General features: G+C 42.9%; 1 pseudogene; it reads right to left on the minus strand.

The window, feature by feature from the left end:
- Window positions 1-21,797: 21,797 nt before the first annotated feature.
- On the minus strand, window positions 21,798-22,826 carry LOC146853932 (proto-oncogene Mas-like; annotated as a pseudogene).
- Window positions 22,827-26,072: the final 3,246 nt, after the last annotated feature.

The raw sequence follows: 26,072 nt of genomic DNA on the forward strand, positions 1-26,072 counted from the left end.
AGTCAAAAATTGGTTAACTTGGTGCAAATTATCTCTTACCTCCCATTCCATCTTTCTGACCACGCGGCTGTTTATTTAGAATTGGGGGGCTTTTCTAAAAGCCCCACGAGAAGCTGGACCTTGATCGCTCTTTGCGTTTGTCATCAGAGGTTATTATCTCTCTTAAAACTGAAGCTCAGAATTTTCTGGATAACAACATTGGTTCAGCTCCCCCGGAGTGTGTATGGGATGCATTTAAGGCGTTTTAAGGGGCCTGATAATGAACAAGTCCACATATAAGAAAAAGATCTACAGAGAAGCAGTAGCCTCTTTGGAGGCTGAGATGGCTAGAGTGCAAGCGGAAATAGTCTCGCACCCGGATGTCCTTGCTAACACTCTACAGGAGTGGCAGAACAAGCTAGTTACTCTAAGAGGGGAACTGGGTTCAACTTTGAATTTGCGGGTCCTTGAGAGGTGGGAGGTGAGCAAATTAGCTCACTTCCAATATGGAGAGGGGGCAGGGAAGTTGTTAGCCTGGAAGGCAAAAACCGACCAGGTCAGAAACAATATAGATTCAATCCTTTCTGAAGGTGTAACATATTCTGCCGATGAGGATATTAGAGGAGCCTTCCGGGATTTCTTTTGCAACATATATCATGAAGGCAAGGATATTGAGGATGTGCAAGTGGAAGACTGGCTGAAGGGAGTACCCCTTCCCGTATTGTCTCCTGAACAGAGTACCTCTCTGGATCGGGAGATTGAGCAGGAAGAGGTTAGACTTGCTATTTTAAATTGCAAGAAGGGTAAGGCAACCGGCCCAGATGACTTGCCGTCTGAAATTTATATGGCTCTGGAGACAACAATTCTTCCTTTTCTTACAGTTTTGTTTAACCAGATTCTTCGGGAAGGATTGTCTCCTCCTACTTCATGGAATAGTGCTTCCATAACCCTAATATTGAAACCAGGAAAACCAGCTGCCTGGTGCGGTTCATATAGACCGATTTCAATCCTGAACTCTGATTACAAAGTCTTTGCGTCAGTTCTGGCAAATAGACTGGGAGCAGTAGCAACGGGGATTTTGCATTCAGATCAGAAGGGTTTTGTGAGGGGCCGTCAGCTGTATGAGTTGACATATGATCTTATAGCAGCCATGAAATATCCCATTGGCTGTACTTACATTGGACGCCACCAAGTCCTTCGATAGAGTGAACTGGGTGTACCTGTCGAGGGTCTTGGGTAGGTTTAACATCGGGGAGAGATTCCGGCGAGCTGTGAGACTCCTATATCAGAATCCTTCAGCTTCTTTGTTAGTAAATGGAGAACTGTCAAATCCATTTAACATCACGTGTGGTACGCGTCAGGGCTGCCCTCTTTCCCCCCTCCTATTTGATTTATATATTGAGCCTTTCGCTCAACGGCTGAGGGATGATCGTAACATCAAGCCCTTCACTTATGGGGGGTGGGGAAAGAAAGTAGCCCTATATGCTGATGATATTCTTGTCTTTTCCTCAGAACTACATACGGCTTTCCCCTCAGTAATTTCTTTGGCTCATGATTTTGGTAAAGTATCAGGTTACGAGATCAATGCCTCTAAAACTGATATTATGGACTGGAACGATCCTGAACCTGTGGCAGGGGCTCAGTTGAGCTCTATCTTGCGCTATCTAGGCCTTAATATTGTCAAGGATATAAATAAAATTGTACCATCAAATTTCTCTAATGTTGCCAAAGAATGTCGAAGACTTATGCGATCTTGGTCTTCGCTCCCCCTATCAATTATGGGCAGAGTAAACTTAATAAAAATTTCTATTTTGCCAAAAATTTCTTTTTTGTTTAACACCATTCCCCTATTTTTTGATCCCTCTCTGATAACTAAACTTCAGAGTGATATTAGTTCTTTCATATGGAATGACCACACACCTAGGATTGCTTGGAAAAAACTTAGGCGGCGTAGAGAGAAGGGGGGTTTGGCGGCGCCTGATTTGCAACTATATGCGTGGGCATTTCAATTCTCCCATGCTAGGATGCTGCTAAAAATGCCCACAAATTTTGGAATTGGATGCATGTTTGCAGCATTACTTAGAGGAGAAGGTGTGGCCCAGCAAGGTGTTTTGTTTAAATTTGGTGATCCGAAGTTTTAAAAAAAAGTGAAACTGAAGGTGTTGCGAGATATGGCAAAAACATGGGTGAAACTTAGGTGCTCTATAAAGAATGGTTATTTTGCAAGTAGGTCACCATTGTGGAACTCACGGGGTAGCCCGGATTGGCTTGTTGATAGTCTTGCAATACTATTGAGAGAGGCAGGCTTTGAGGCTTGGGGGGACTTATTTGTGGAAGGTTGTTTGCTCCCATGGGAGGCTTTGCTATCTAAAATTGGGCAGGGCTTCTCTAGGTTTAAGTTCCTTCAGATTGCAAGTTGGGCACACTCACAGATCTCTGCTAGGGGCAGATTCGTGTTAGGAGGAGACAGTAATCTAGTGACGCACTTACTGGATAAGCCACCAGCCAGAAAGGAGGTTTCACTATGGTATAAGCTACTACTGGAAGAAGTTGATGGCGAATTCCAACTGCCAGAGTTGTTGTGGGCTTCCTCCATTACTGACCAGAACATCGAGAATCTGTGGTTTACATCTTTTAAGATCATGTGGGATATAGTGAAACCTGCTTGGCTTCGTAGGAATCATCTTTTTACCCTACATAGGGCCTACTATTCACCGCAGAGACTTTCAAAATTCTCAAAAGACTCTTCAGTGGCATGTCCTAAATGTGGGCTGATAGCTGCCTCAGATATGCACATGTTCTTTGAGTGCCCCCTTCTGCTCCCTTATTGGAATGCGATAAGTCTCTCACTTTCAACTGCTTTCGGCTTTGAAGTCTTGATAAGTTCGCCTCTCGTAATATTTGGAGTTTCACCTGAGATTCGGGGTCCAGCGAAATATCTTCTCTTCTACTGCATATTGCTGGCTAGAAGAGAAATTTGTAGAAAATGGAAGGATTCGTTACCACCTACCTTGCTGGACTGGCACACTACAGTTCTACAAACCTCTAAAGTAGATTTAACAAGAGCTGGAATTCCTGACAAGAGAAGTTTTTGGCTTCTGTTGAATTGGGCGTAATCGGTACATCGGTCTGTGGGGTGGTTTTTTTTGGTTTTTGTTTTTTTCCTCATGATCCAATGATTATGCTGTTTGGAAATTCCATATGTTGGGATACCCATCAGGGCGCTCTCGACATCAGCAATGGGTATTTGACTGCAGCAATATCACTCTCTCTTTTCTTTTTTTGGTTGTCTTTAGGGGGTGCTATTGGAGTACCGAGACAATACTGGGAGGTGATACCTTATAAACAGGTATGCACCTCCACCAGTTCTTCTGTGACAGCATGTCTCTCTTCTTGCGCCTCTATTTGGTAACCAAGGGTGAAAAATGAGGACCAAAAAAGAAGAGAAAAGAAAAAAAAAGAAAAGAAAAGAAAAAGGGGGAAAAGAAGCTTTGTTCACTGTAGTTGACAAATTTGGAAGGGAAATATTTAAACAGGCCTAAATCCGTTATGGAAGCCGTGAAATATATGATTATGTTCATAAATTACTTGGCCAAACGTAACACATGCCAAGAATGGGTTTTTCAATATTTTTTGGTAGGCTGGAACAGAATAAAGGAGTAAAGTACTACGACACGACTGAGTGGAGTGGGGAAACACACCTTGTTTTCAGTTTGCAATTGCATTGAAAACTTCGAAAAGGCTGCATTAACCGAAGCAGACACACATTGCACAGCTTATACTGCAGTGCCGAATTGAACCATGCTGCATTTAAGTCATAGTTGGCAAAATGCCATGGGCAGAGAGTTGTTGAATGACAATGGGTGGGATACATATCTGCTTTGCTTTACAACCAGCTGGACGAAACCCAAATTACTAAGGGCCTCATTATGATGGCGGTCAGACATCATATCGGAGACAGGACCACCCAAGTTGCTCTCGGCAGTCCTGACAATGAGATTACAATGCGGCCGCCTCCAATGCAGTCGTAATGTCTATATTTTGTATTGTGGTGGGTGATGCATGCTGCAGCACATGCCGCAGTACAAAATATAGACATAACACATATTCCTGCACTACGTGACAGGCACCATGCAGTGCCTGCCACATGATGCAGGGATATGTAGGGAGGTACCATGGGTGCCCCCAACACTCGAAACAGAGGGCCAGAGGTGAAAGGGGGGGTCAGCTATAGACCTCCAATGTCTCTTTCCGCCAGCCTTTTCATGGCAGGTTAAACGCCATGAAACAGCCAGCAGGGAGGGACATTATTATCCCTACAGCGGTGCATGGCAGGTACCGCCACCATTGTAGGGATTTCGGCTCCGTGGAATGCACCGGCAGGCTCAAGGAGCACCTTAGATTCATGGTGGTTGGTTGGTCTTTTCGACCACCATCCATCTGCCCGCCATTGTAATATGGCGGGCTGTAAACATGCCTACGATGGCGGCGGGACCACCACTGACAGGCTGTCGGTAGCAGTCTGACCGCCATCATAAGCAGGCCCTAAGTGCGTAGGGAGAAATAATGACAAAGGCAACATATCCTGCTATCTGCAAAAGAGATCTATAAACAAAAAACACTATGGGTCTTCTATTTTTCAAGATATAGTAATGAGACTTTCATCGAAAGTGAGCATAGATTCCTATATCTTCATAGAGAGGGAACCAGCTATATTGATACATAAAAAGAAACGAAAAAGAAAGCATATTTAAAGTGCAAGAATGAGAAGTGCTATAGTCGGTTTCACCTTGCTTAAAATTCACACATTTTATTATTGTCTAGCCAACCAGCGGCCATAAAAGACAAAATGCCATCAAACAGACAAAAGTGTATAAAACACTCATTAAAATATATTATCATGTAATGTCAAAAAGCTTTAGGTCAAGGTGGTGCCATACAGGCATAAAGCAATTTCATGGAGAAAAGTACTGAGCACAAGTGTATAGTCTGCTGTATGAAGACTGCGATCGAAAAGCATGGCCTCACAGTTAATAGCTTTTCCAAAAACTCCATGGCAGCTCTGCACTGTCTGAAGTTTGGTTGCTTCAAGAGTAGGAAGATAAACATAGTCCTTAGCGAGGAATTGTAATTGCAGAAGAGAATAAAGTGCAGAACGTCAAACGCAAGGCCAAACAGGCAAGTTGCCAACAAATATACCTTGCCTGGGGTGTGCAACAAGAAAATGTACAATGTTTAGGCATAGTCTGACTAGCAAGAACCTATGATGAAGATTGTTAATCCAAGAAAAGTAAGGCTAAGTGTCAGGAAAAGAGCTAAATTGGGCATGGGCAATGACTGTGGACAATCCTAATGTTTTTTAACATCCCTTCTTCTGCACATTTGGTTTGGAAAAAGTGTATTCAGTGTTCTGGAGAAGCTAGCCCTGAAGGAACTAGTATTTAAGAACAGCTTGTCTAGATCCAGCCAATTGCAGGTCTTCAATAAGTACTCAATTAAGGGTATTTTTGGAAAAAAAATCTAGAGTCAAACAATCAGCGAAGATTGTACAATTCAGTGTTGTCCCCCCCCCCCTGTCTATATTTTCAGCCATAACAAGAAAGGCTGAAGCCTAACAAGGTCCCTTGTATACCATAGCCCAATGTCTATGTGGCATATATAATTGCTGGTGGACTTGGGAACAACATCTATCCTTTTTCTGAAACCATTTTCTACCTTTTCTAACTCTGGTTGGTCGCAGATGCCCCAGACGCTGGCCTCATATGCGGCACGAGGAAGCACTTAGCCTTGTAAATTTTTAGCAAATCTTTGATTGGATTCCTGCTGAATCTAACCGCAAAGTCTAACACCACTTTCAAACTCCTGGTTAGGCCGGCTGACCTGCCAGCTTTTAGGGTGCCCCAAATCAGCCTGTCATTAGATAGTATTCCCAGATAAGGGTTACAGGAGACCTCGCTAATCTTTTTTCCATTGACAAAGAAAGCCTTGCTTTCCCTCTGTCGGGGGCCAAAGACCATATTGTGAATTTTTGGCTGGTTTGCAAACAGGTCTAGGCTAGCCATAAAGGGACAGAATTGGTTAAATGAATGCTGCAAAGCGAATGCAGTCCTGGCCAGCAGAACAGTGTCATTGGCATAAACTAAAGCTGATATGCTTTGATTGCCAGTCGGGGGGCAATAGCCGCTTGAGTACAATAAAAGCCTCTGAAGACCGTTGATGTACAAGGAAAAGAGCAAGGAAGCCAGCATGCACCTCTGACACATACCACATCCATGTCTAAAGGTTTCTGCTGTTTCACTGGCTAGGCCATATAACTCATGTTTTTGTTACCTCTAAATGGAGTTCCCTCAGAAAAACTATGATGCTGGGCTCGACCCCTAGCTCAGTCATAAATTCCCAGAGCTTTGACCTATTGACTGAATCAAAGAATGAGCTCATATCCATGTATGCTGCATAAACCTTGCCTTCCTTGGCTAGTGTATCTTGCCCATTATCTTAGCAGTGGAATTCATTTAAGATATAGGGCGATAGAACTTTGAGTCTGTATTTGTGGGCCTTTCTTGAAAATTGCGACTATTGTGGCACGTGATGGGGCTTTGGGAGGGCCCGAAAAATAAATTTACCCAAAAAAAGGAGTCAGGAGAGTATACTAATAATTTGTCAATAAGCAAGCAATGTGACTTACCTCCCCCCCACCCCCCTCCTCCACTGCCGCTGACTATGGCGGTGTATGCGGCTAGAAAAAACATTATACATTTTAGATGGCAGATATGCCTCCTCTTACTTTTTTGTTTCAATAAAATACAACCACAATGCATCACTATAGTTCTGTTTGCAGTATCTTCTATTGAAAATATAACTTTGGCCATTTTGTTGGTTGAGAATGTTAGAAAAGCCAGGTAGTCAATGCAACCAAAAACTTTTCATAATGGAGGGGCAGAGCTATGTTGACTCTGAGTCAATGAAGCGCAATGAAGGGATGGAATAAATTGGTCAATGAAGGACATATGGTCTTAGTTGGCAAATACAATCGGATCTCATACCACATTTCTGCCATGCTGTACTGTCATGAAAACCTCTGGTATAAAATGTATGATAACACAACACAACATTGGGGGATCCACGATGACCATGACCACTCTCTAGTTTTACTGTTGAGCAGGAGCATGAAAAAGAAATCCTTCTCAAAAAACATGCATAGAGATAAATTGCTTACTTGGGCCTGCAATCTTCACAGTAGTAGCTAAAATCTGTTCACTTAATCTTATAGTACCAGTCTATAAGATATATAAGGGGAGGGGGAAAGCTTACTAATAAAGCAGAAGAAAGCTACAGACTAGTACAGACATGAGGATGTAAGCTACTAAAATATAGAAAAATATGGATAATGCAGGGATGACAAGAGTTTAACAAACATTAGAAAGAAGTGAAGTTGAAAAAAAGGAGACTATAAAAAACATAAACAAGGCAAAATATTCTAAATGGAAGTAGGTAAATAATAATGAAAACAGGATTTACTGTGTCCAGCAGATCCCTCGTCTGTAACGCTGCTGGTGGTAATTCCACCCGCTGCAAGACTGGTACTGTCAGCCTCTTCACCCTGACCCTCCTTTGCTGGTAAATATTCTTGCCCTTGGGTGCTAATGTGAGAAATAAAGATAAAAAATGGATTTGTGGTACAGTTAATCTCCATCAAAAATATTTTGACAGACAAGGGCAAATGCAGTGACATTGTACTTTCCTAAATAGGATCGCCTATATTACTAACTTTGAGTTTACCTATTCCTTATTTCCAACACCTAGTCCTTTGTCCTAATTTCCTAAACCTAAACTACATTTGGAGCTACTAATGTATTGCAACAAACATTCTTGCTTCTCACCCCCTTTGATGGGCCAACTCAATTTTCCCTTTTCAATGTATAGATGCCTATGACACATCACTGTGACGTTGGAACTGTATGAGCTACATAAAGAAAGGCACAGAAAACGCTAACTCACTGATATTACTACCACTATGTTAGTGACATGACAGAATAGTTTGCATGGCTTATTCAGCCCAAGCGGGAGCCGACGAGTATGAGTAGGTAGGGCAGAGCACCTGGCAAGCTCAAGCTAGAGCACATATTATTCGTAATGCTACGTAAGCGTAACTTACCTCTGATTGTGAGCAGCATGCTATTTGAAATAAAAATATCAGCATTTTGGAAAACAAACAATAAATAATTACTCACCGAGTCCCACAACCTTGACACCCATCAGGTCCAGCAGGTTCTGTTCGCAGTCGATGATGTCCGCCCAGCAGTGCGTCGGCTTCCGCACCATGCACGGCACCCGAGTGTTCTGGCACACTCTTCGATACCAGCTGATGCCGCCGCAGGGCGTACCCACCACCAAGCCTGCCACCTGCTGTCAGCATGGAGGGGAGATGCTGAAAAAAAAGTGTGGTCACCTCTGCCTCAGATAAAATGGGGCAGGGCTGCAAACCTTGGAGCGCTGGTGACTGCAAGTTATGCGATTTGGAGCAGCAGCACTGGCACAGAGGCTTGTTCCCTGGTGCTCCTCAACCATGGTGCTGGGGTGGAAAAAAAGAAAAGAAGGGAAAGGAAAGGAAAAACTAAAGGAAATAGAAATTGTAAACAATAAAAGAACAAAATGTCACAGAAAAGTTTTTTTTTTAAAAAGACAAACACTTTAAATACATAAACACAAAGATACACACTGATAAAAAGGTAAAGGAGGGGTGGATGAGTGGGATAGGCGTAGAATTAAAAATGGATCCAAAAATCGGGTCCAGCACCATGCAGAGAACAGAAAGCAGGTAAAACAAAATTTCCTTGACCATGTGATCCAGGTGGAGCCATTCACACTGATTTTTCAGTGCAGAAGGGTGGATTAAGAGTGAGAGAGAGAAATCAAGTGAGAGGCAGACTGTGTGTGGATGAGACTGAGAGAAAGATGATAGATAGTTTAGTGATTAAGGGTTAACACATCATATGACAGCAATATTTACCTCGAAGGTTGAAGTGCCTCAGAGGTGTTTGAAGAAGGTCTGATGAAGGCTGCTACAGCCATCCTCACTGGTATGGTTTCTCCATTAGGGCTCTGGGGCTGAGCCCCTCTGAAATTCCTACAGGTTACTGCAAAATATATTAAATAGATCAATGTATTTAGAGATACAATTGTATCTCCAAAAAAATGTATGTATTTAGGTATGGGCTGCCTCTCCCAGACTGCCTGCCCCATCTTTCTCAGAACAATGAGCAACGCACAATGCAGAACTTACCTTTCTAAAGTCTATGGTGGTATCCACTGTAGGCCAGAGACGCTTTCAGTTATGTTTTTGGGCTGTGCAGGCTGCATACCTGCAGAAGGCCAGACATCCGTCATTTATTGGTTTAGATCCCACCCTTTCCCATTCGTCAGAGGGTAGAACTGGATGTGAGCACTGAACTTGAGATTTGGCACCTAGTTCTCAGGAATGGTAAGTGTTTTACTGCTAAACTTATATTTTGTATATTGTGCTGAGACCCCTGGTCATGCTGATCCCCTTCCCACGGTAACATCTCAGGCAGTGTCCATAGGTCGCTGGCCTCTTTGGAAATGGAGCTGCTGTATGCAGGCAGAGAGCAGAACAGGAAACAGGAAAGGTGATTGGATGAAGGCTTGCAGGTTGTCCAACCACTGCTGAGCGCTAGTGGTAGCACCAAACCCACCATTCTTTTGCCTACTGTGCCACCTCAGTTTGGATCCAGCAATATGTAAATCAGCCTTGACCATGCTCCTCATGGGAACAGTCCAGTGAGAACTGTCAGACCAGGACCTCACCAAACCCGAAAACAAGCAGCCTAGGACTAGTTTTGCCCTGATAAGGGCTCTCATCTGCCACATATAGCTTGGTTCCATTGGCACAGTGAACATGGGACCCACCTCTTGGCATACCCTCTCTACTGAAGTGCTAGTGAATGCTGATGTGCTAAATAGAAAGGCTGCTTAGTCTTGATTCAACCTCCTACCTCCTTCACCCACCACCAGACACTCCATGCCCCTTTTTGTCATTCTGCAAGATTTTTACATCCCGCATTCCCCATTTATCAAGTTTTTTGGTCTGTATCTTACTCTTTATTTCCCACTTGTGTATTTTTCTCAATCTTGTTATTGGTCAAAGGCTCATGAGGAAAAATAAGGACCAGTCGCCACAAAGGGGTGACAGTGGGCCCTATATGGAAACACAAGCTCAAATGAAGCACTGCCTGAAGCTACTATCCCCATTTTCTTGTCTGCAGGAACAATGCACTTCTGGACAAAAAGTACTGCATACCTTTGATTACATGGAAAATCCAACTGATTGTGTCCTGTGAGTGACACATAGCCATAACACTTTGATAGACAGTGCTGAAATATGCTACAAAACACAAGTCCTAAATGGAAGAAGATCCAGCAGTTAAACCCTTAGAGCCAGATTTACTAGACTTTAATGGAATGCAGTATACAGCACACATGCAAAGATAAAGTAATGAGGAGAATGAGGATATTTCTCCTTGTTAGACCAGCCTTGGTGGTTGCACCATTTTGACACAAACTCACGTGTACTGACAAAATATCAGTTTGTGTCAAAAGACATTGGTGGGTGCACAATAATATCCATGCCCCACCCTTTAAACAGCTTCCCAATGCAAGGTAACACAAGGCCCTGCATTACTGTTGGGATAAAAATATATGCACAGCCACATCTAGTTTTCTGTGGGTAGGTAACATCCCAACATGGATTTTGGGAGGGGATGTTTCACAAATGTGGCACAACCCCTTAAGCAATCATGGTGGCTGCACAAGAAAGCCCATGCTCCACCCTTTTAACGCCTCCCTGACACAGGGTAACACAATGCTCTACATTACTGCTGGGATAAAATTATGTGCAAAGTCACAGAGATCTTGTTTAGTGTGGCTTGGTAGATCCCAACATGGATTTGCGGTAAGGGATGCATCACAAATGTGGCACAACACCTCAAAGAAAGAAAGAACAGCAACATGCCCTTGGACTACAATAATACTTTCTTTTGTGGGGCCTCCTGCAGGAAAAATTAAGCGCTCATCAGGCTGTATCGGCTCTTTTATGTTTCAACAAGTACATTACCATAACTTCTATGCATAAAGAGCAGGTTCGCCCAAATTGTGGGTCTCTTGGTGCTGAAAAAACAGATGTTCATTGTTAATTAACCATACTAATTTAATATCACATCAGAAGGAGGACATTCTGAGTGGATCCTCCAGGATTCGACCCTGTGACAATGACGTCAAACACAGATACCCGGAGTAAATGCATTAGTCCACTGAGCCACCAACCCAGCAATTTAAATCTCTGGTTAGAGCTTTGGTTTATTGGAATGCTGAGCCACCAGAAGTGGGTACCATCTCATATTATATGATGATGACATTGTATTACTTTCTTGAACCCCAAAAATATTTCAAGGCCTACTATCAATGTATAGAGATTATATGGCTTCCCACAGTTTAACTAACTATGAAATAAAGTCAAATGCTGTATAAATGTTGTGGGAAATCCATCTTTCCTCCATGTCTCCCTGTTTCTGATTTATGAACTCTGAGCACTGATAATGTGACCTCTACGCAGGTTGACTCTGCCAAAGAGACCTTAACTGTGACAACGCTATTGTAGAAATGTAATGCTGGTAACTTCAGAATTCTTTCTTTAAGTGAACCAGGCTAACTTAGCCTCTGTCATTCATCTTTAACATAATGTTGTACTACCCCACGTGAATAACTTTGCTGTTTTATTCTTTATTAGAATAAAGAGATTTCTAGGCTCCACAGAGCAAGATGAATACTTTGCTGAATGTTCTGAACAAAATGTATTTTTCTCAAGGCAGATTTTTGTTGTCCCAGACTGAATAACATACTCTGGAACAGTTGTGTCTCCATGTACCTAGCACTGTGAGCACAAAATCCCATTTGGTATAATAGTGACACAATCTTTGAATTCTGTTGCAAATGTTTCTCTTTGTGTAATTCTTATTGGCTATGAGACTGGGAACCATGTACTAATTAAGGGAAAGTATTAACCTGTTGTTTAAAGTCCTATAAAAGTGTGAGATTTTATAATATTGGGAGGAGTCCTTTCTTCTGTTCTTAGAAGGCGAATCACTCAGTTTTGTCTCCAAATACTCCCGAGCTGAGGAAAATAAAAATTATGAGGCCTATGTGTCCCCATGTGCCCCCCTAACGCTTATGTGCACATGCATGTAACCTATGCATTTCCCCTCCATGGCCTTTCTATCATGATGCTTATGCTATAACGTGGCCAGCCATCATTCAGTCTCCCATGAGAGAAACGACAAATCTGTATTGAGGCCTACACGTTTTGCATCATGTTTTCCTGCACCACATAAAAACCTGTGTTTTGTGGCTCAGCCAGACCCGAACAGAGGTTTCAGGCCTCAGACGCTCAGAAAGCTGCAGCTGTGTATCCTTGGCCTTGCACACTAGGGCCTCAGCCAAAGGAGCCCTGTCAGAGGTGCCGAGACAGTATTGAGCACGGTTATCTGCTTACTCCTACAGAGCCGCATTCCTGCCTGGAGAAGGAGGGATCAACATAACCCATCAGCAAAGGAGAAAGCCTAGCCTTACTGTCTCTGTTTGTGAGATTGCAAAGCTCACGTCAGTAAAAAGCCCATAGCCCCCATGTAAGGCCTCTGCAGTAAATGAAGTAAATGAAGAAATAGATGCCACATCGGCTCTTGGTGATGGGCAACCTATGTCACAAATCAGTCCCTGCTCCAGACATCAGATATCAGATAAAACAAGATGTGCTGGTCGTCCTGACACCGAAGGCCTCACTCACTGAAGGCCTCACTTCCAGACTTCCCGGTTGCATAGCAACCCTCCCCACGTCAGCTATACGTCGTGCTCGAGTCAAGCACAAGTAAGGCAAAGTTCCAGTACAATTCCAGCAGATCACGCAACCCCCTCCAGGTATCCACCCACCTATGACAAATCACCTGCTATCATCAAGTGGACGCCCACATGGATGCCCACCTTCACACCTACTTACACGCCCACATGCTCTTATCTCATTCTCTTTTGCTCTTTTTGCTTACGTACATTATGGAGATGTATATATACTGTACTCTGTGAATAATGTTTTGAGAATACTTTTGAGACCCTTCCAGATCCCTTGTGGTGATGGTAATATTCTCCCTATGATTCGAGTCATTGGAATAAAGCCCTTTTTGAACCTGATACCACAGACTCAGCCTCTTGCTTTATGCATGATCTTATTGAAATTATGAAAATATGAGAGCGTAATATTTTATTTACGGCATAATGGTGCCCGAACAGGGACAATTCTCTTTCCCCACACGCCGGAGATGAAGGTACAGTTTTGCCCCTTCCACAGCTGTGACGGACTTCAAGTACGTACGTCGCGGGTTTTCCCGCCAAACTCCCTCAGGCCAACGAAGGAGAAGGACTGCGACCAGGCATCCATACGAGGCGGTGAGGAACGCAGATTGTCCTAACCCAGAGCCCACCTGCGAGAGAGCTGTGTCCGAGGTTTCTGGAGATCCACCTAGGTTACGCCATTCCCCGCGCAGCGTCAAGTTTTGGAGGCCTTCGACTTCAAGTTCAAGTTCAAGTTCAAGTTCAAGTTCAAGTTCAAGTTCCGCTTCCCGGTGAGTTTTCTCATGGGGGTTGCAATCAAGACGGGTTCTCACTTGTGAGACCTGTATGTTCAAGTGCATGCAGCTAGAGTTATAGGAAATAGAGATCTCAAAGTATTCAAGGTGCACCGATATGACTGTATGAATGTTATTGTCCTAGTCAGGTTCAGTTAGGTTTGAATGTGTCAGGTTTTATGTAAGTTTGTTTTATTATAGTTTTGTTTTTTTACAGCGCTATTGTGATTTTTGTTTTTTGGCTACATTCCAACATGCCGTTATTTTCGAAACTACGTAAAATATGTACCAGAAAAGGTGTACTAGAGGAACCAGTTAACATTCCGCCTAGGGACACACCTGGACATTTCATGTACTGTAAGCATGGTTTAGATGCCGTGTTGTTTTTAGAACTATGGGTAGATTACACGAAGGATTTAGAGGCAAAATATAGATGGCCTATCACGGGAACGTGGGAGGCAGAAAGCATTATGAAAGTAGAGGAAGAAATACGGAAGAGAAAATCTAGACCTGCTCAGAAGGATGCCATTGAGTTGTGACGTAAGGAGTCACATAGGAGAACAGAAAAAGAGTTCCACAAAATAGAGAGAAGTAAGGATGAATCTGATAAAGCCAAAGAAAAGAAATTACGGGAGGAAGGGGAACGAGTAAAAAGAGAGCAGACTGAAAGAGAAATGAATACTGTCGTTGCTGGTATTTACCCCGTCCTTTCAGAGGAACTAGCGAAAGTGACTCCGGTAGAAAGACCCATTAGAGTGCCTCCGCCGGTACCCCGAAAATTAAAAACAGCATCCGATAGGTTTATTGACACCTATCTAGAGGAATCGCCACCAGCCTACGTGGACGGATCTTTCCCTGCACCCCCAACGCCAGAACAGCTCCAGGAGCTCGATGACGGCGGGGAGGGGGGATCCGGGACAGCGTCAGGAGGGGTGTCGACAGTAAAAGTAGACATCCCCAAATGTATATATGATCCAGACCCAGGTAAGGGCAGGATGCTTGTGTTTTCACTACGGCTTAGACAAGCAGTCACAGATCTGGAAAAACTACCAGATATGGACAAACATCTAAAGAAAATGTACACATTCATAAGAACAGGGGAAGGTCCTGAGAGCATAGCAGATGCTATACAAAATAGAAAGGTGGTTGTTAAGAATTACATCCTTCGCTTCCTAATTAATTGTCTGATCAGAGAAAAAGACGAAGGAAACGGGGATGTAGACCATCGTTATACTGGTTGGAGTGATCGCATAGATGCCGGTCAGCATGATAAATCAGGACAGACTGACAACATGTTGATCAAAATCCGAAAAGCAATAATAGCGTCACACGAAGCAGGACCGCACGATGAAGCTGCTTTATCATCTGATGATGAAGCAGGGGACCAAGATAAAATACAATACGTGGGCCATGCCCGACGATTCGAGAAACCCAAAGGCCTAAATTACCGTAAACAGGGAACGGCTATAAAAAAGAGATTTTCCCTTGAGAATTTGTTCCAAATCACCGACAAAGCGGTGAATGAATGGTTAGGTAATGAACAGCCCTTAACGCCAACCGAACTTGAATTAGCACGATCAGCCACCCTGTGGGTATCCCAATACGATTTATATAATAATGATGTCGTAGCACAGACGTTTTTGAGCCTTCCACCGAATGAACAGCGCTTAGCTGGCGTTTACATGATCCAACATTTAATAACGTTATATGAAAGTCAGTACTCTGGTCCTGGTATATTGTATAGGTTGCTGGACGACATAATACTAGACAGATGGATGAACTTGGGTACTGAACTGATTAATGTCATCTTGGATCAGCGACACAAATATATGGTATATGTGACTAGATCCCTGCTTCCCGTTCCACCCCAGGTTAAGGGGCAGGCATACGACAAACTTAACCCACTACGAGAGGTACATCCTGTAAAGGATGCAAACAATGAACTACAACGGGTGTATGTCTACACCCCTCTGTCAAAATTAGAGATACTGGAAATGAAAAAGATGTTGCCCTCCCATGACAAAGACCCGGGGGGTTTTCACAGGGAATTAAAAGACATTCTCCGCCTAGGGGAATATACATATGCGGACGTTCTAAAGTTATTAAAAGTACTATTGCCTGCTGGTATTTACGAGAAACTTAAAGAAAAAGACTGGGAGGTGGGAGAGAGCAAGATTAGCTGGGATGTGTTGCAAACAGAAGAAAACGCAAGAGGCCCGGGGGTTGGTCTGGGTCCCCGAGCTAAAGAATTACCTGAACTTCTTGTACAAGTTTTGCCAAGATTATTAATTACCAAGAAAGAAGACTGGGATGCTATTTCAGCTTGTAAACAGAAGCCAGACGAGGACACTAGCGATTTTTATTCTAGGTTTGAGAAATGTTTTACGATCAACAGTGGCCTTAAGCCCGGTAGTGATTCATATCCCCATCTTTTCGTGAGCAAATTAGTAGAAAATTCCTTACCTGAGGTAAAGTATAGAGTACTGAAAGTTGAGAGTACTTGGCAAGCAAACAGCCCTTCCCAAATGTTGCAGATGTTACAGTACCACCAGAACAGAATTAGAGAGGAACATGACCAAGAAAAGAGACGCATGAAAGACACAAAGATGAAGATGCTGGTGGCCCAATCGACACCGGCAAACACCACTGCAAGCACGAACAAGAATAGCACGAAACAAAACGGTGGGACTTGTAATTATTGCAAGAAGCCAGGCCACTTCGTAAATGAGTGTGCAGTGCTGAAAAACAATATAGCGATAGGTAAAACAAAGCCTCGTCAATATCCTCCCAAGGACAGTAACACACATCAGACATCAGACACGTTTCCACCGCCGCCACCGTCTGTCCATGCACCTGCACCGGCCCGAGCTACAACACAAATGTATGAGCACGCTCAAAACAACTATCCAGAATACCAAGCATATTCATGAAGCTGCCCAGAGAGGGAATTCGACCTGCCCCTCATTCCAGTTCCTGTGGACCAAGCGGGTCCCTATGTATATGCACGGTTACTGGGACAAAATAAAAAGTTTTTGATTGACACTGGGGCTAGTAGAACTACCATTAGTCATTCCGAGGTGCCCGGGGCACCCCTCTCGGGCTCAAAGAGTGTATCCCTGGGATTTTCGGGTAGACCTATTGTTAATGAGGTTTCAGAACCAGTCTCCTTAGGAGTTGGTCCACTGATACATACTACAGACTAACTACTTACTAAATCATGTCCGGAAAACTTGCTCGGTATAAAAACATTAAAAGAACTAGGAGCAGTAATCTGTTGCTCACCAGAAGGAGTGCGACTGTACTTACGTGATTTCAAAGGACATTTTGTAATGAAAGATATTGACATCAGGCTCCGAGACGTACCACAGCACCTATGGGCACAAGGCCCAACTGACGTAGGTTACATGAACATTACACCATACCAGGTCACCCTAAAGGAAGGTGTAGTGCTACCACGGATTAGACAATACAAAATACCACCCGAAGCTGAAGTGGGTTTACTAAAAATAGTAGATGACCTGATTGCACAAGGGGTGGTGATTGAGACTGATTCAAATATATGTAATTCACCGGTCCTTCCTATTCTTAAAAGAACTGACCCCAATATACCACCTGTATATAGATTAGTTGTGGACCTGCGAGAGTTAAACAAATGTGTGGTACCACAGTACCCTGTGGTCCCGGACATCTCTTCGATATTGACTGCCATTGATGCGAATGCTACGTTCTTTACAGTGATAGATCTGAAGAACGCATTTTTCAGTATTCCAATACATCCGGACAGCCAATATATTTTCGGTTTCAGTTTAAAAGGTCGCAGCTTCAGATTCACGAGAGCACCACAGGGCTTCACGGAAAGTCCTAGCATTTATAGTCAGGCACTGATAAGACAACTAGACGGTATTCACATGCCTAGCTCTACAGCACTGATACAGTATGTCGATGACATCCTCATCACTGCACGATCGGACCATGATTGTGAAGATGCTTCCCTGATGGTTTTGCATTTCCTGGCTGACAAGGGGCACAAAGTGTCCCCTTCGAAGTTGCAATTCTGTGAACAGCAAGTGGCGTACCTTGGGCACTTGCTATCCAAGGAGGGTAGGAGACTGACACCTGAGCGTATACAATTAATTTCAGGTCTTTCACAGCCCACGACACAAAAGGAGGTACGTGCATTCATTGGCCTCACTTCATATTGCAGGCAGTGGATTCCCCAGTATGCTCACATAGCCAAGCCGCTAATACAGTTGACGACACAGGAGGCAGCTTCTACTAAAGTCCTCCCTTGGACACAAGAACACACTGTGGCATTTGAAGAATTAAAAAGAGCTTTATGTCAAGCACCAGTTTTAGCGATCCCTGATTACAACAAATCGTTTATGCTTTTTGTGACAGAGCGGGATGGAACAGCACTATCTGTCCTCACACAAGATCATGCGGGAAAACACAAGCCCTGTGCTTATTTCTCTAGTACATTGGACCCAGTAGCACAGGCTTTGCCTGCGTGCCTAAAATCTGTTGCAGCAACGGCCTTAGCCATAAGACAAAGTGACTCGATAGTGCTGGGCCACCCCCTGACAGTACAAGTCCCGCACGCAGTGGAGGTTCTCTTGAACCGGACACAAACCCAACACCTGACTGTAGCTAGACTGACAGGCTATGAGCTGACGTTATTCCAACCACACATAGAGATCAGACGATGCAACATACTGAATCCCGCTACTCTATTGCCCTCCAGTACAGAAAGCCTTTCCCCTCATGACTGTGTTGAAGTAATACATACCGTGGCTAAGCCGAGACAAGACTTGACAGACGTTGCACTTCCAGACCCTGACCTAACACTATATGTTGACGTTTCATGCATGAGGACAGGGGCGGGAGAATTAGTGGCAGCATATGCAGTGACTACTGATACTGAAATAGTAGAGACTAAAAGAATAGACATATTGTCAGCACAAGCAGCAGAGCTCATCGCCCTAACACAAGCATGCATAAGAGCTGAGCACCTGAAAGTAAACATTTACACCGACTCCCAATATGCATATGGGGTAGTTCATGATTTCGGGGTGCTCTGGCGAGAAAGAGGGTTCTTGACCTCTCACGGGGCCAAGATACAGCATGGCCCCCTTATTCAAGCCCTTCTGGAAGCGATACATTTACCAACAGCCATAGCTATCCTGAAATGCAAAGCACATACTAAAGCCACAGATACCATTTCCCAAGGCAATGATCTGGCAGACCGAACTGCTAAACAGACAGCTCAGACCCCACTAGACATGACAAAGTCACAGGTACCATCAGTGTCCAAAGCCATGACAGTTAGGGATCCTTCCAAGGATGTACAAGACATACAGACACATGCAACTCTAGACGAACTAAAGAAATGGTCGGAACAAGGAGGGGTACTGACTGATCGGGGTTGGATGACTAAGGGAAAATCCACATGGTTTCTTCCTGATTCGATGGTTCAAGTGATCATAAATACCGCACATAGCCCTGCACACTTAGGAGAGAAAGCAATGCTAGACAGCCTACAGAATATATGGTTCAACAAGCACCTGCGTGCAGCAGCGAAACAAAAGGTCAGGACATGTATGATCTGTTGCCAATTCAATCCAGGTAAAGGCTTTCCGATGGAACAAGGTGGATTCCATCCACCTGACCATCCTTTTGAGGTCCTCCAAATGGATTATATCCAAATGAATAGATGTAGAGGTTACAAATATGTCCTGGTAGTAGTATGTTCATTATCAAGGTGGACCGAAGCCTATCCCGTCCCTGATTATACTGCTGTAACTACAGCCAGACAATTGGTACGAGAGTTTTTCCCACGTTATGGATTACCGCGTGTCGTATATTCAGACAACGGTCAGCCTTTCTCCTCTGAACTCATGAAACAAGTGTCCCTTCTGTTAGGGTATACCTGGAAGTTCCATTGTGTACGACATCCTGAAGCAGCAGGCCTTGTAGAAAGACATAATCAGACCTTAAAAATTAAACTAGCAAAGGTTTGCGCAGACAAAGGTGTAGATTGGATGGTAGCCCTACCGGTTGCCCTCTTCTACATGCGAATGGTAGCCCATTCTAGAACAGGCTTATCTCCCTATGAAGTGGTTTTCGGTAGACCACCGAATATGTGGGGCACTCCAATGCCTAAAAAAATTACTGATGTTGATAGCAACATGCTGACAGATTACCTGGCTTCCTTGATGTCTGCACTACTCTCTTGTCGTTTGCAGGTTGCCGCTGCTTTCCCTGACAACACCCAGGTCAAAGAATACTCGATCGCTCCTGGCGACTATGTGCTGATTCGGAACTTTGATAGATCAAGCCCTCTTGAGCCGAGGTGGAAGACGCCGAAATTGGTGTTGCTAACCACAAGGACCGCCGTTAAAGTCGAGGGACGGAAAGGATGGATACACCTTCACCATTGTAAACGTTACTTCGGGGATAACTGTACTTTCAAAAAGAACACTGACTGCTCGGACTTTGAGCCCCCTTTACTAGAGGAGACTCCGCAGCAGACGTATAAAGCCAAACTTAGATCTCATAAGTCAGAACCCGTTTGATCAATTAAGTCCACTAGGTGGTGAAGCGGTTGAACATGCATTCTGGCTTACATAAGATCTCGAACAAAGCGAACGAGAGAAAGAGCCAGATGAAGAGCAAATACTATAAAATATTACGTGGTAGATGTATAGTTACTTTGATTTTTCTATCTCTTCTGTGTATCACGATAATATGTATCAGCTTCATACTACATGCTGTTTTTCCTCCTATTGCTTCACTCTAACACACTTCATCTAATGATACCACAAAACACATCTTTAGTGATCTACCATCCCATGAGTTATCGTATCGACTTGCTCTGCGCAACAATACCTTTATTCAGATGCTGCACCATGCACATCAGGCTAGTAACGCTACAGACTGCTGGGTCTGTGGCCGACTTCCCCCGTATCAGAAGGTAAAGGGAGTGCTGCCTCTGTTCCCTTTTCCGCTCTCCCATAATGGTTCTTGCGGAGCATGGTTTGCCTTAATGACATCCATCAACGGTGATGCCAAAGAATGTCAAGAGGAGGATTGTAGGGGCGAGTGGGTATGGGGTAACTTGAATAAAGTGATGAACGAAGCATGTTTCCCAGATGAAGAGGGTCTTCCCCAAATGAAAGGTACAGATCTAGAAACTGAAGAGTATCTGTAAGGAAATGCGACCCTCGATTTCATAGTGTTGAACGTAAAGCCCCTACACATGTCAGGTCCATCTTCAATTACTGTTCTGCCAGTGAAAGGGAACTTGTGTGTCAGAAAAGAAGGCTCAGTACATTTGGGGCACAGTGAATTCAACCAGGACTTGCTGCAACCAGGAATGTAGCAGTCGTAAAAGATACAAAGAGAATGAAGATATACTTCATTTGATCCCCAAAAACATTCAAAAGTAAAAGAAAGTGAAACTTTTTCACAGGTGATACATACATCGCTAGGCCATCACATGTGCAACCACTCTACCGTCTACAGTTTCCCCTAAAATGCTTGTGAAAAACACATAATAACTCCAGTTCTATATATTTCTCTGTGGCTGCATCAGGGGACACTTTCTTTGACATCATTTGCTTCCAAGATAAGTCTTGATTCACATAATTATACAAACTCTAAAGCAAATTCTCTTCTTAACCAAAGTATGGCTGTTTCATAGATGGCAACCTCAATGGAGTATGATCACCAAACAATAGTGAAACTAAACTAAACCAATTGCTTCTTTCTTGTTTCTGAAGCACTTTGCTATCTGCTCTTGTGTAAGATATTTTTACCGTGTTGGCATACCACCAGCTCACTTATTTGAAAGGCTATTTCTCTTTCCATAGTCATACTGCAGACTGTTTTTCATTGGGGATCCAGGCATGATATTTTTTACTTGTTGCTCATTCATCATCAAGTCTCAGGCATGCTGATAAAAGAAATAGAATCAATAGAGTAAGAAAAGCTGGTATGTTCTATGAATTCTTGTTTTGTGCCACATATATTGTCCTGGCAATATACTTTTAAAATATTAATAATCATTTTCAAAAATAAAAATATAGTTTGCCCATATTCTGTCCAGACTGCCCCTCTCACCTTGTTTATAAGTCATTCTCTAGGTTTCTGGATGAGAAGGGGGGTGATTGTTATATAACAATGAGCTAGCAGACAGTATGAAGGATGCCTGAAGATGTTGGGCACGGCATATTGTTGTTGCTAGAGTGACTCTGATTCCTCTTTAAAGGCCCTCTTTAGAGCAGTAGCGATGGAACCTTTGATCCTTTGACCTCTGAGACTTCCAACAAGAAAGTAAATAACAGGGTTTAGGCTACTGTTGATGGTGCAGGATAAAACGGCTAGGCGTGAATATTCAAAATAGTAGATATTAAACTGGTGCAGGAAGTTGAACAGCGACAGAGGAGCACAAAAAATCAGGAAGGCAACAACAGTGCTGAGGATGAGTATGTACACTCTTGGTGGATGACGTCTTCGAGAGGTCCTGCAGATCTGAATGGCCAATGCCAAGTTGGACAGAAGAATCAATGGCAGGCAAATCATTAAATTTAAAATCATTTGTAGTGCAGAAAGTTGTCCCCAAATCTTCTCACTATCGAAAACATACCGCACTGCTATCGGGGCACAAGCAATGACCCAGGTAGCAGCACATACAATGGTGGACTGGTGCTTGTTCCTACGGCATCTGTACCAGATGGGGAACTTGACCGAAAGACACCTCTCCAGGCTGATGGCTGTAAGGAGGTCCTGGCTGGTGATGTACCCCAAAATCAGCAAACCCTCCTGAACGCCAATAAAGGGATATATCTTGACGACTCCATGTTCACGCAGTAGATACAATGTTATCAACAGGATGAACACGAGGAGGTAGATAAAATCTGCAATTGCCAGGTTTAGGATGTAGACTGTAAATGGGCTCCTACGGATGGAGAAAGCAAGGTACCAGAGAACCACCGCATTCCCAAAAACTCCGAAGAGAGCGATGCCAGCAAAGAAGCAAAGCAGGATCTGATATTCTATATCAGTTTTAGATGCTGTGACATTATAATCTTCATCATACATGAAATAATCTTCCAAGTCTGGAGCATTGGTAGTGGTGGGATGAAGGTAGGACATGGTCATAACGCCAGGGTTTCTTTCACCTGCAACCAAGAAGGGAGAGTAACAGAGGTAAGCGAGAACTGCAGAACCACAAGCAGGACTTCCATGTGTTTCTCTTTAAGACAGTCTGCTACGTCACATATACATACAGAACATATTGGTGTCACAGGGATGGGCAAAATCAGTTTTGGATAATTCATACATTTACAAAAGTTTGTGAAAGCAAAACATTTGCAACTTCGACTATTTCTTTAAGCTTCTGCAAAGCGCCAAGTTGGGGAAGTTGCGTTTTATTTTAGGACATACAAATTGTAATACTGGCCTCTGCTGCTCACCAAACATACATCTTACTCAGCTCACTGCTGCTGTTGCTCTCGCCCCCTCTTCTTCCTCAACTCGTTCTTCTGCCTCGTCTCTTTCTTCTGCCTCGTCTCTGACTTCTGACTCGTTTTTCTCTTCTGCCTCATCTCTCTCTTCTGCCTCATCTCTCTCTTCTGCCGTCCTAAATGTGCACAAATTGGCTGGCACCAATACGATAGCGAGACAAGAGCCCGGGAGAATAGTCTTACTTTAAAATGGCTTAATAGGTAACTAAAGAAATGTGAAAAACAAAAAAAGGAATAACACGTAAGAACACTTGAAAGTGTATATTTCCTTTTTTTCGCCAAATTTGTGTCTGATTTGGCCAGAATGTGCAACCTTTACATTCACTTACCTGTCTTGCAACAGGTTCGCTTTGCAATCAGCATTGAAGTGCACCAATGTAGCTGGGAAAATATGAATAAATAAACCCTCCTGTCCCAAAGTGAAACCCACCTTCCTTTTCTCCATGGTGTAGGTAGATTTTCTTGCAGATTCTGGCTCAGGGCCTAGCATTTACAGAGATGTTGTTTTTGTTTAGTGACTTCTGGACTATAAGATGTGCAAGCTGTTGTCCAATTGTACCGGAAGACAGACTCTGAAAACTGATCGATGAACCTTTTATGTACTGCTCTCTGGTTTGTATAACCAGCCGTGATCACTTGCACTAAATGTCAGCATCTGTCTTCTCAGTGGAGTGCAGTTCAGACATTACCAGATGTCTCAAGCATTACACTATGATCTATTGAGCGCATTAATTAATAGGAGGTCAGGCTCACGCTGCTGTCTTGAAAGTGCAACCACCATGAGGTGAGGACATCTTTACCAATGGCAGCAGTTGCCCCAGTTGGCACAAGCATAGTGTCTCTGACTGCTCCATCACTAATCACAGCTAAGTTGTGATTTTTGGCATGTAGGACAGTCGGAGTGAGCTATTTCTTGGTTTTGAAGTTTATAGGTTTTATTTTTACCTACTCACAGTTCTACTATCAGGATGAGCGCTCTAAGGGGTCCATAAGTTGTGTCCTTAAATGTTCACTAATACTTTCGGTATTCTTAGCCTTGATTACTTTTTTTTGTGTTCAATAACTTTATTATTTTAAAAAAGTAAGAGTTCATACAAATACAATAGAATGCAATACAACAGAGCAAAGTGATCAATAAATAAGTAAAACTCTTAAAAGAATACAGACCCAATGATAGAGTTCATTTCAGAAAAATAATGAAATCACAAGTAGAACCGAATCAATATATAATATACCAAGAATATCTCATAATAGATTGGTAGCAAAAAAGAAAAAATGAATTATATTGCACAAAGACCAAAAAATACCAGAATGAAAGGAAGAAGAAGAGAAAAGGAAAGGATAGAAAGAAGAATTAAGAAGAGGGAACAAGGAAACAAAGGAAGAGCGAGAAGACAATAGATAGAAAAATAGAAAGATTAAGAGATGGGGACACTTGCTACAATGGGGAAAACAAATAAAGAAGTAGAGACAAAAGGATATTGGGCTACCAACCCCTGAGAGGACAGATTCATATATTTATCCAGAGACCTCCAAATAGTATTAGAGCTAGAAGGTGTACAGTGTTTCTCTTCGACAGAAGTATGGGCACTACGAAGAAATGATATCCAAGCCCACCAAGTATGATAAGACTGGAGATTAAAGAATTTCCACTCAGTTCAAATAATTTTAAGAGCAATTGATATAAGGAGATCTAATAGCTGCATATCAGCATCATCCAAGGGAAGAGGAGTACATGCAGCCCACGGACCCAATAAGATCATATGTAACAAGAGCTCCAATTAAATATCAAAGATTAGTGACAAATGTTTCTAGACTAAATCCCAAAATGATTGTAGTAACGGGCATTCAAAAAAGATATGCTGGTGAATACCTGAGACCAAATTACAATTCCAACAAAGATCATTATCCCTCAGCTTCAGCTTGTAGAGGCGAGCAGGGGTCCAATGCAGAAGATTCGGAGTAAAGAATTTAGATGGCATAAGAGAAGGAGCAATCTTATTCCGTAATGAAATCTTCCCAATTAACTGTAATGACTCTTGTGAGATATGTTTGAAGATATCACTATCAAAATGATGTGACCATTTAACGTGTGTAATAGTAGCCTGTGAGGGAAGTTGCGCAGATAAAAATGTATATATTTTCGAGGCAGTAGGACCTAAACGAGACCACATAGAGAGAAGTGAAATAGTAACAGAGTCTGTACATAAGGTTACTTTAGCGAGGGCAACCTTTAATTAAAAAAAATTATAGAACTCCATATTGTTAAGATTATATATACTGGCCAAAGAAGAAAAGGGCAGAGGATCATGATTGGAGTCATAAAGATGTTTGAACAACATAAGACCTCTATTAGCCCAGGAAGACATCGTAGCAGTTCAATATCAGTAACAATTTTAGGATTATACCATAATGAGGACCATCTCGATTTATAAATGGGGTTGGAAGCCTTTTTCTCTATATATTTTAGAGCATTAATTGTGTCTGAAATAATGCGACTTGAATGAGGCAACACAAGTTTAGAGGCAGTGAGAAAAGAAGGGGTAGAAAGGGGAGAGCACAACTCTCATTCAATATAAATCCACTGAGGAGTATGTTGTGAATTCGATAAAAACTAGAGAGCACCCTGAGATGATAAAAAAGCAATTTGATACAATTTCAATCAGGAAGATTACATCCACCCAAGACAGATGGCTTCCTAAGATGTTTATATGCAATTCTAGCACGTTTGTCACTCCATAAAAACTTTGAGGTAAGTAAGTGAATCTCACGAAAAAAGGATGAGGACAACCTCATAAGCAGCATGGAGGACAAAAAGTTAATAATCGGAGTTATCATCATCTTAAGAGTTTGAAGTCTTCCCCACCAGGAAATATATTTC

Source organism: Triturus cristatus, chromosome 4_1 (assembly GCF_964204655.1).
Source record: "Triturus cristatus chromosome 4_1, aTriCri1.1, whole genome shotgun sequence".
Taxonomy (NCBI): domain Eukaryota; kingdom Metazoa; phylum Chordata; class Amphibia; order Caudata; family Salamandridae; genus Triturus; species Triturus cristatus.